We start from the raw sequence: 11,530 nt of genomic DNA, 5'->3' as shown, positions 1-11,530 counted from the left end.
GCTGAGGGTGGTGAAACACTGGCACAGGTTGCCCAGAGAGGTGGTGGCTGCCCCATTCCTGGAAACCTTCAAGGTCAGGCTGGACGGGGCTCTGAGCAACCTGATCTAGTTGAAGATGTCCCTGCCCACGGCAGGGGGGTTGGACTAGATGGTCTTTAGAGGTCCCTTCCAACCCAAACTATTCTATGATTCTATAATAACTACCTCTCTCTAAGATAATTGCTTGTGAAGGGATGTAGTCTAAGTGGTCCATGGCACTTGGCCTGGGAGCAAAGCATTGTTTCCTGACCCAATATTATGTAGTGGGATGGATATTGTTTCATTCCTGACTTTAGGGCCAATGGTTGGATCAAACTCTTTTTGATTTACTATTATAGATTAGGGATGGGTTTACTGTGGCAAAAAGGGAGATGTAGTCCTTGGCAACTAGCACTGCCCAATTTCATACTGCTCCTACTTATAGTTGTGTATAGCGCTGCACATGGTCTTGATCAATTAAGCAGGGAAATTTTCATAAAATAAACTCTCCCCAGATAGGCAAATGCCTTTATTTTTGTCTTTTATTAATTCTGCATTTGTTTAAGACACATAAAGGCATTACATTTACTATTAATATGGTACTTATTCTGTTAGGCTGTAGATAAACAGGATTACCAAATTGCCTGAGTTAACCTTGCGCAACTGGGTACTGCCAACATCAGTGGCTACTGGCAATTTTCCTGACTTCCTAAACTCACATTGGTCTGAAATACTACGTTTGCTAAATCAAGCCTTTAACTAGGTTATAGATACTTTTTGTTCAATTATGAAAATTAAAAAATGTACATCTATCACACCCTTTTAACAGAAGGAGAAACAATCTTTGGTAGTTTGCAGCCATACCAAATTTCAGTGCAGTATGATTTTTATTTGGTTAATATAAAACCAGAAAACACCAAATAGTCCTTCACTGTACCAATGCTACAGCAGCACTGTAATATTTTCTGCCTTTTAACTGTCTTGCAGTGGAAAAACTAGCAAGCAGTACTTAGGCTAAAATATAATCCTATCATTTTTGCATAAAATATTGATAGCGAATAAACACTTAGTATCCCTGGTGTGAATTCACTGGACTTCACGAAACCCTAATATATGGATTAGGAAAAGTTAACATAATCCTTTTATGGAAACTAAAATCAATTACATGTCAGCTTTGTAGTATTATAAATGTATTTAGTCAGCATAGAATTTTTCCAGCAGCGCTTGTTGCAGATTGAAATTGACTAACCAGATGTTAAATATTAAATAGAACTAATCAAAGTATGGTTCAAGAGATTTTAAAAACAATGATCAAAGAGAGCTATTTATTACCTGATTCATGTTTCTATTCAAACACTGCTCCTATGATGTTATATCTACCTGAATTTAGTTTGCTGCAACCTCTTAATTTTTTTCAGTTTAACATGAATGAGAAATATAATTCAATAAAAGCATGTTAATGCGGTACCATAGACAGAAAGGCACCAATCTCAGGGAATTACAAGCAAAATTTGCTGGAGCAGTGTATGTTAGGAACAAAATGAACCTTAGGTCTGATCTGAAGACGACCAAACGTAGAGATATTATTTCCATCCACTACATAGGGTTTATCTTAGGCCCATTGTGTAAAAAGTAGGTTTTATATTACTTACATGATAAATTTCATGCATAACAAGCAATATAGGAGTACTAGTAAGAATAGCCTCTGACTCTGATGCGAAAGCAGGAGGGGCCCAGTCATTGCAAAAGAAAATCATTGGTTCTGCTTAATTGCAGAATTGTTTTAACATAGAATATGTAAGTTTGGGCTCCTAAATCGACAAGAATTCACACAATTAGCCTTTTTTTTCAGGGGGGCTGAGCACTTCCCAGTCTCACTGAAGCCAAGAGAAGTGCAGGTGAGGGGCTGGCTGCTACCCCCCCTCGCACCGCGCAAACACGAAGGAGCTCTCCATGCAGTCAAAGAGCAACATTTAAAATGGATCAAAGGAAATGTTCTTTTACACAATGCATAATTAATATATGAAACTCATTATCATAAGAGTTGATGGGGGCCAAGGGCCTGGTATTTGTTGCAAGAATATAACTTAAAAGCGTAGTTGCATGAAATGACTGTGCGCACTGTTGTGTTTGATAAAATAGTTTTAGAGTGTCTGTCCCTATCCATTTTATAGTTTAAAGTACACGTCATCAGAGATGGCAGAAAAACTTGCTTTCCAGAGGAAATTTTGTAACTGTCTGTTAGTGAGTTTATGTCTTGATTTAACCGGCAGTAGATGCTATCAAAGGCAGATGACTCAAACAGATGGAATATTGTGCTGATTGTGTGTGGCTTCTCCTGTGCTGTAATGATGGGCTGCTCCCTGGTTTCCTCACACAGTCACAAACACCACATCAGGAAAAATCACAGAGAACATCAAGCAATTATCTGTCATTTTTTGTTCGCGGTGCCTCTTTTCCTTTTGAAACACAGCAGTGAGTTAGTAATGTGGCACAGAGCATAGTCCTCCAGGTCCATAGCCAAAGGTGCTTTGTGTTGCTGAGAGGAGGAAAATGACTCACGGATCCCTAAAGCCTCTCTCTTCCTTCTTTTGTATTACGGAGAGCCAGCTGGGCACCTAGCTTGAGGAGACTACACCAGAACCGATAGCTCTGTCAGCAGCTGAGGGACAGATGCAGATCCCAGACCAGAGCAAGGACTCAAGCCCTTGGACGTGGAGAGCAGCAGGACCTGGGTTCAGCCGGAACCTTGCAGTGGGGCTGCAGCGTAGCGAGCGTGCCTAGATGCACCTCTGGGCTTCCAGTCAGTAAAGCTCAGTTTGGTTAAAATATATATTAATAACCTGAAAAAAATCATTCTGTTCGTAGAGAGTATGTTCAGTGGCACTGCTTAAAGTAAAAGATCTGAAAATAAATATCTCTCTCCATATTGTGTCTTTCTGGGCTGATTCTTGGTTTTCCCCATCCTGGCTTTCCAGAGTGGCAAGATTCATTTCCTCATAAAGCTACGCAAACTCCCTGCAACCCCTCTGGTCACAGGAAAAATCTCCTGCTTTCTGTCACCCCTAAGGCTCAGCTGTGGCTTCCCCCACCCTCCCTGCTGCAACCAGGTCCTTTGCTCCTTCAGGAGCCTCCCAGCCCATGCTGCATGTACTTACGTCTTCCCATCTTCATGTCCTTCAAAAACTTCCCCAGGAAAGAAATCTCATTCTCAGGAAAGGTGCAGACCTCTATTTCTAGAAGTTTCACCTCTGCCAGAGCGGAGATGCCAGAACAAAATGAACAGGCAGCCTTCCTTTCTGCTGCTTAGGCGCACCTTTTGTAACAGAAAAAAAGAAAAAGAAAAAAAAATATGCACACATACATATATATTCTTTGTATATGTATGCACATATACATACACACATATATGTAAATAATATACGCACATGCATATGTATGTATAAACACACACAGAAGTAAGCAGAGACAGAACAAATCAAACACTATACCACCTCTCACAAAGATGCATTTTTCATCCAACACTAGGGGTTATGAAGGTAACTAAAAAGCACAATTGATGGCCAACGCTCCCTACCCAAATGGGAAAATTTGTGGAAGATGTATGGAGTCAAGTACAGTTTTCACGAATAAAAATTTTTCTCTAATCTTGTTCTGACAAACTTCCAAAGTCCCTTGCTGAATTGCTGCTGCTTCTCCAACAAACAAGCTATAACCAGGCAGAGGCATAGAAAATTACAGCTTCATGATTCAGCTCTGCCAAAGTTATGAGCAGCTGAAAACAGTGTTGTATTTATGGAAAATGCCAAGCATCTTTAATTCTGGGTGACACCACTTTTGCCACCAGTGCAGCAATTCTCTAGCTACCCTTGCACTGAAAAACATTTACAATTTTCAGTCTTCATTATTAGCCAGAAAATAATTTATCTTCTGAGTAAAGGATCATTTTAGACTGAGTTTTATGGTTAAGCAGATTAAATGTGCTTTTTTTGTGTTATTCTCTCTTTTAGAGTTTGAAAATAATATTAAGTAATGGATTTTTTTCAAGTATTTGTGGTAAACCTACTTAGTCAAACCTGGGTACTCCTTGGGAGGTAAAAAGCAAACTAACCACTATTCCTAAAAGCCACAAAATCGTTTACTTTTATTATTCTTGCACAAAAAGGCCCCAAAGCCTCAGAGCTACGATTCTCCAAATCACTGCTTTCTAAGCTTGAATGATTGATTTAAAAGCTTGCAAGAGATTTATAATGATTCACTGTGTAAGCCACTGATTTTATATTTAAGTCAGAAGGCTGCTTTTAAATGACAGAGAACTTTAGACCTAACATTGGGCTCAGCAGGTGATCCACTGTTTGCTCAGAATTAAAATGGCAGCATTTCGCTGGCACAAGTGTTTGAAGTGGAGTTTTGAATCACACATGCAACGCATTTTATCTAAGATTATTGCAGAAAGCATTGAAATCTATGCCAGAATTTTCAAAGCTCCCCCTCTCTGTGTTTAATGTGGTAGGTATGCAAATAGCTGGATGATCAGTATTTTTCCATAGGTATTCTCAAAGATAATTTTAAGCACCTGTCTTTAGAGATTCTGTACAGATGGCCAAAATTTGAAACAAGATTAATTACTCCAGTAATTTTGTGTTGATCTAGGAGAAGAATCAGTTTCACAGGCTGGTTGACTGTGGGGTAAAGAAACAAAAGGAGGCTCTGCTGTATGGTGGGTGTAACAAACTGTGTACACCCTAGTACTTATGAGTCAGTGAAAACAGACATTTAATTTTTAAAATATTAACCTGGACTGTAAAATCATGATAACAGCTTTAAACCAATTTTCAATATGAATGGAAATAAGAAGAAACGCCACATATTTTGTGATTAAAACCTGAATTTTCTATTTTACATCATATCTGACTATGGAAAATGACCTATGACCACAGGGAGGTACAAAGCAAGCTATCCAGAACACATTTCAGGACCTTCTCTGTTTTTTGCCTCCTGCACGGTGTGTGTTTGGGAGATACCTTGATGAGCACACTGCTTTGCAGGTACGTGGACAAGTACCCTCAGAAGGCTTAGGAGGGAGGTTATTGCTTCATGTCTTCTAAGGCTGAATCGAGGACACAGTGACTGACCTCAACTGTTCTGTAGGGTGAGATCAGTTAGACAAGACAGCAAATTTGCTGAGGCCGCTACAGTTTCTAGCCACAAGGAATAGCAATCTTTCTTGGGATACCTTGTCAAAAAGACTTCTCCTGTGTGGTAGGGCTTTACAGGGGAAGACAATGTGCTAGGTAGCCTGCATTTGGGAGATTCAAGTCTGCATCTCAGGTGTCCCCCATCTTGATCAGGATGACAAGAAGATATTTGACATCAACACTCAGTTCCAATAGGAGTTACCAGCAGTAACCCCTATTGACTGTCCACTTGTCCCTTCTTCCATATTCGTGAAAGTGAATATTGGCATCACTGTCAGCCTGGCATGAAAAGACACCTTGAACCACACCAATATAATAAATCTGGCACCAAACACCCGAAAGCTTTTCCATATTATTTCTACAGGATATTCTGCCTATTGTGCCCCTTCACTCTGCAGGCAGAGAGCTTGCCCCTGAGGTCCCAGTGCCTGCAGTTCTGGGTCAAGCGAGTTGCTCCCGGAACCTCTCTGTTTAGGGAGCCCAACACAGGCATTTGTTTGATATTTCTTTATCCAAGATACCTATAAGCAAGGTAGGGATTGTCTTCCAGATTTGGGGCTGTAAGACCAGGATGGAAAGTTAAGCCATACACTGTAATTTTGAAAGAAGATTTAAAAGTTTTCAGTAAACATTTTGCCAAAAGTAACATGACTTTTGAATAACTGGTGGATGAGATCTTTTACAGACAATGAAAGTCTAGGGGTACGGCCTTCTTGAGATGCACGTCTGTATGTGTTGTACCACTTCTTCCACTTAGATGACTGTCTCTGTACAGAGGAACATTTTTTAGAATTTTCCAAGAACAGCAAAAAAAGAGATTCCCTGTATTATCGATCCCATCGCAACAGATCACACATGCTTGAGAATGATAATACAGCCATACAGAAGCATGCCCTACCCAAAATATGTCCCTTGGTAATTGTGACAAATAGAGAAACATTGTTTTATTGCTTTACATATCAAAGTGCTACTTATTTTCTATTTTCCTGTCACAAAGATTGAAGATCAGGGTCTTGGTTTTTGTTTCATTTATCATTTAAGCTTATTGCAAGACAGTAAGTCAGGTTGTGCCTCTGTTATTTAATAGCAGCTACTTGCTGACACGTTTGCTCAGGTAATTTCGTGTCCAGTGCCTTCATATGCTTTGGAAGATGAAATTGGCATCTTCTGTTAGCTTTTGGCCAGGTATAACCACTCACCCTCAACATTCATGCTGTAAGTGAGGCAGGGCAGGAATTATCTACTGCCTTCCAGTTGAAGTTTGCGGAAAATAATGTAATATTCATCTGGCCCATAGCGAGGCAACAGGTCTCTGCAGTCTAACAGGTACGGACTGGCAGACTGGAAACGGCCTTGGAAGGGAAGGGCCTGGTTGTGATTCCCTGTGCATCACTGATAATGGGTCTTTAAATCAAAACCTGTGAACCAAGTGACGACAGCAAGAACCAGAGCCCAGGTTCTGGACCAAGCCATAGGTGTGAGGTCCTCAGCTGGATGAGACCGTGAGCAGGCAAAGCAGCACTCTTGTGCTACCTGTTTCTTGTATTTAATTTCTCAGTAGATGGCAAAATCCTATCCATAGCCACCTATTTCTTGTTGACTATCCTTTATCGAGGGTTTAACATTTTATAGAATTTTTTCCTAACTGTTCTTTTCCGTCACCCAGCCATTAAAATATCATAGAAAGATTCTAGTCTTATTATGGCCATTTTGTGACTTGGTGTCACTAGTATGTCATTCTTACTTGTGGTATCTTCCAGCTTATAAGTAACTGATATATGTTTAGTTCTCAGTTTGCCTCATTCTGAGAATCTGGTGTGACTGCACAGACTATTAATCTCCCTACAAACCGGCTGCGATATCGTTTTCTTTAGAAGGCAGATTTTAGTCCTTTTATCCCTTTTTAACCCAGGGAGTAATATTTTATATTTAAAACTTGAAAGCTGAAAAATGAAAGCCTAGATTAAAATACTTCTGGAAAATCTGAAGAAAACCGAATATTTTTTTTCTAAATTCTGAATAAAAGCTTTGTATTTTCTGAAATGTTTGTGAAATGTCTGCTGCCTGTGCCCCTGCACCCCAAAAGTGAGTTGATGCTAAGACTTTCTAGTTCTACATTATATATATTTATTTAGAAAAAAAAACCACTATGAAAATTATCTATATTAACTGTTTCTTGTTAATGGTTTTTCCTTTTCCTTGTTTAATGTTGCATGTCTGATAGAAGAGACGTCTGAAACAACAGTTCAGGACCTGTCATCATTTCAATCCATTTTTTAATCTTTTTTTTATTTGGGAAGTGTTTGAGACAGGAAGCCAGTCTTCTTATGTGTCTGATGTAGTTCTTCTACAGTCACATCGTGATCCTCATTGGTTTTTGAACACTACAGCAATGCAAACAATACAAAGCATTCTTTTAATTACAATTCAAGATTCAGGTCACAAATGATTTGCATTATAGCCATTAGCATAGGTTAGATTTACAGCAAACACATTAAAATAATTAGCATTATTCTTAAATATGCGTCAGTATAATTGAAAGTGACAGATACTAAGTTGATGAAGGTAATAAAAAAACCTTATCTAGTTGAGAGTGGCTGAGCAATAAAAAATATACCTTTGCAGAGAGAAAATGTTTCATGCCAGTGAGTCTGCAGAGAAAGTGTGTCCTGGGTGTATTCAGTTCGGGCAGACACTGCCACTCCTGCACCCGCCCAGGTTAAGTCCAGGCTCCCTCTGAGCTGACCCAGCCTTTCTATATTTTCAGATCCTCAGGAAAAATGATGGCACAGAGCTGCTCAAAAGGCTCTATCCTTGCAGTGTCTTGGATCAATACCTGTTTTCAGTGAGCTTTGAGGCACGCCGTGAGCTACAGGGCAGGAGAGGGAATAAAGCTGAGTTGTCAGTTACTTGAGGGCAGGGAGACCTGTGATAGATGGCAGCTGGTTTATGCGTTTGCTTGCTAGTTTTTCATCAATGTATGTCATCTTCCTTTTAAAGAGGTAGCCAAGAAAGGCAGCCAAAAGGAAGACACCTCTTTCCTTTATTTTGGTGGATGCACGGGAGTTGTGGGAAACTGTGTAAAGAACGGGGAGGGTTTGGCTCATCCCTGGGAGCGAGCCGTGGGGAAACTTTCCCCGGGTGCCGCCGTGGGCAGGCAGAGAGCGAGAGGCACCGCGGGGAGGGAGCCTGCTGGGCACTGGGGATGGCGAGTGCTCGAGGATAGCGGCAAGCCGACACGCAGCCCGAGCCGTGAAGGGGGGAACCCCCCCAGACTTCTCCCAAGGACCTGGGAAGGTACACAGAGCTTGCTGCAATGGAAAGGCTGTTGGAGAAAGTAAAAGCCTGAAGAAAGTAACGCATCCTGTCAGTGGGCAAGGAGGATAGCTGTTCATCAACCCGTTCATTTCTATTCTGTGTCATTTTCCGTGTTTTTATTTTAAAAAAGCCAATAGAGCCTGGGTTTGGAATTTAAAAGCCTTTTTGTTTTGAGGTGGAAGAAAAGGGCTTACAAAGATTCACCTGAAAGGCTCTGGCTGAGCTGGGGTCCTTTTGCAGGGCTGCATTAGTTAGGAGGGGCAGACATCCTTTATATGACAATTTGCCAGCATATTTTTTTTTTAATGGCAGACTTTTATTTATATGAACGTTTATGTGTGGTCTTTCTGCACCGTAGCTTCACACAGAATATACAAGGACAGGACTTTGGGTCCATAAGTAGCATTACACGTAAAACTCTGTCAATGTCACTGTGCAGAAGCTGCACTGTCCTGTCCTATTGTCCCGTCTACATTGTCCTTTCTTGCTGCATGGACCTTCTTTCCCAAAGACAGCAGCGTATTCATACTGCCACCTGGAGAGGTGCAGCACAAACCAGGTTTTGCACTGGTTCATCCCGTATAAAGCGTGAGCAGGGACAAGTGACAGCCACATCTTAATCTTAGCATGAAATAGAAAAAAGAGGCAGAGTCCAGACTTGCTTTTTGCCTGCTGGTTGTTTTGCTTTAACTTAAATAGCAACAAACATCAAGAACGTGCCAGTGTTTTTGCTTCTGAACTGGACCGTGTCAAGGATTTCTCTCTTTGTTCTTTCTAGATTTCCGTGACTCAAAAAAATACCCAAATGCCTCGGTATCCAGCTGGTGTAAGTACACCACAGTTGATCTAACGCAACCAAATAGCTCAAGATCCAAACACCTGATAGCAAGGAGAATTGCTGTGGCAGTCTTTCATATCCACGTAGATGTTAGAGGCTGATACTGTGTGGCGTGAGCTGGGAGCCAGCACAGCTGTAAGGAAACGGGCCCACGGAGACTGTCCCGGCTTATCGCACCTGTGCAGAGGTATGAGCACTTGGAGCAGATGATGACTGGGAGGTTTGAGGTGTATGATCAAACACAGAACAGAAAACACTCACACTTTTACTATGTTTTACATGCAGCTAAAAAGTCTGGAAGGGACTTTGTTAACTGCAGCTCAGTTTCAGCGATAAGGAAGACTAACTATAGTTTTAAGATCAACCAAAAATATGCATGAAGGAATGTGGAGACAACCGAGGCATTGTAATTACAAGGACAGGTTATGGCTTCCTTCAGCTGTGTAGAAACCTGGTCTGTGGGATTTGAACAGTTAATGAAAAACACAGACATGAGCTGTGGGTCTATGAAAGACATGGTTTTGAGATGCGTTTCAATGTACTTTTCAGTAGTACAGAAAATAAAAATTGGTGAATTTTGAACGTGAAATTTAATTCTGGTTCTTTTTTGCTGCACAATGTCACCATAACCCCTAGGTGGTATTCAAACTTTATAAATCAAATTTGTCTGTTATTTATTCTATTTGTCATGCATTTGATGTGTAGTGCAATTTTCAGAGATTAAAATGATATATCCCTAATTCTTGGATGCTCTTTGATCATGTTTATTCCTTTACTCCTTTAAACATTGCTGAATAATTGTATATGCATTCAGTGGCTGACAAGTACATTCCCTGTTTGATGGGCTAATTATGGAGAGACACTAGTCTCTTCATAGTTAAGTTTGTAACAAGCTTTGAGCTGTAAGGCCAGTTTTGATCTCTCTTCTAACTATACTAGAATAAATCCATGCAATAGAAACTTAAGATGTATGGTACAATTGGAGAAAATTTTTTGGAGTTTTGTGGTTAACTGTATGTTGCACCAGACGTAATTTAATATTTTACTGTTAGAAAATTCTTTTCTACATTGTTGACCTCTCAGAAATATTGCTTATCTCTGTGCTGGGAAAGTATGTCACGTTAATTTTGATACTAATGGTTACGTTTAGCCTGATTCTGAAGGAATTTGGGAGAGCCTGTTAACTAGATCAAGCGTAGGGAGGGGAATTTCAGCATATCACTAGTAATCTTTTGAGGATTTTGTACAAGTTTCTGCTAGACTCCAAAGAATAGCAAGCACCCCGACTCCACAGGGTGGGTTATTCTCCTGCACGACCTCCCTGTCTTTGTACGGGGTTATACCTCACAGCTCCGCGGAACAGAAAAACTAAATAAACTTTCCAGAAATGAGTTCAGAATAGCAGTGTCACTGAAAAATCTTCAATATTCCCTGAAATTCCAAAAGAAAAGTGTTATTAAGGCACAGCTGTGTGAGCAGAGCCAGCCCTGAGTATGCACCTAGTAAGAGACGTGCCGCTTGGCTAAACGAGGATGCTGTAGCTGTATTTAACAGCTGTTAATCTCCCTGGGGTAAAACCAGCTAATGTTGCTGGCAAAGTTGGATCTCATCTGGGAATAATAACTTCTAATGTGGTATATAGTAACAACCATACTTCCTCTGATCCATCACAAGGGACTCTGCTGGGACAGGAGACACAGCAAGACATGAACCATCTAAGGTGCAGAAAGATATTCCCTGTCCTGCTATATATATATATACACTCAGGATTCACCTGCTGGTGTCCTACTGTGTTGCAGAGCCCTTAGGGACCTTCCAACCTCCTCACACAGCAGAGCTGCCCAAGGTTGCAGGAATGCTCATTTAAATACCAAGAAAACCAGACCTGCTGGACGCTGAGCAGAAAGCAGAAAAAAACCCAAACTACACAGAGCAGTTTGTTGGTATGGGAAAAATCCTTCCCATCCCTCACACCTGGCAATCAGCCTTTCCATCTGTAACACAAGAAAGCTGGCAATTAGATGCAGGGAGAGGCTGAAGCAGGCAATTGTAAGCAGCAAACCTTCTGAGGATAGGGGATCCTGTCAGGAAACTCACTGAAGGGGAACCAGTAACTGGCCCAATTACAGGGTAAAGCTGTTTCTGGGAACTTTCATCT

This window comes from Aptenodytes forsteri, unplaced genomic scaffold (genome assembly GCF_000699145.1).
Source record: "Aptenodytes forsteri isolate BGI_AS27 unplaced genomic scaffold, ASM69914v1 Scaffold51, whole genome shotgun sequence".
In the NCBI taxonomy this organism is placed as follows: Eukaryota; Metazoa; Chordata; class Aves; order Sphenisciformes; family Spheniscidae; genus Aptenodytes; species Aptenodytes forsteri.
The sequence above is the reverse complement of the archived record's forward strand: the minus strand, read 5'-3'. Positions refer to the sequence as shown.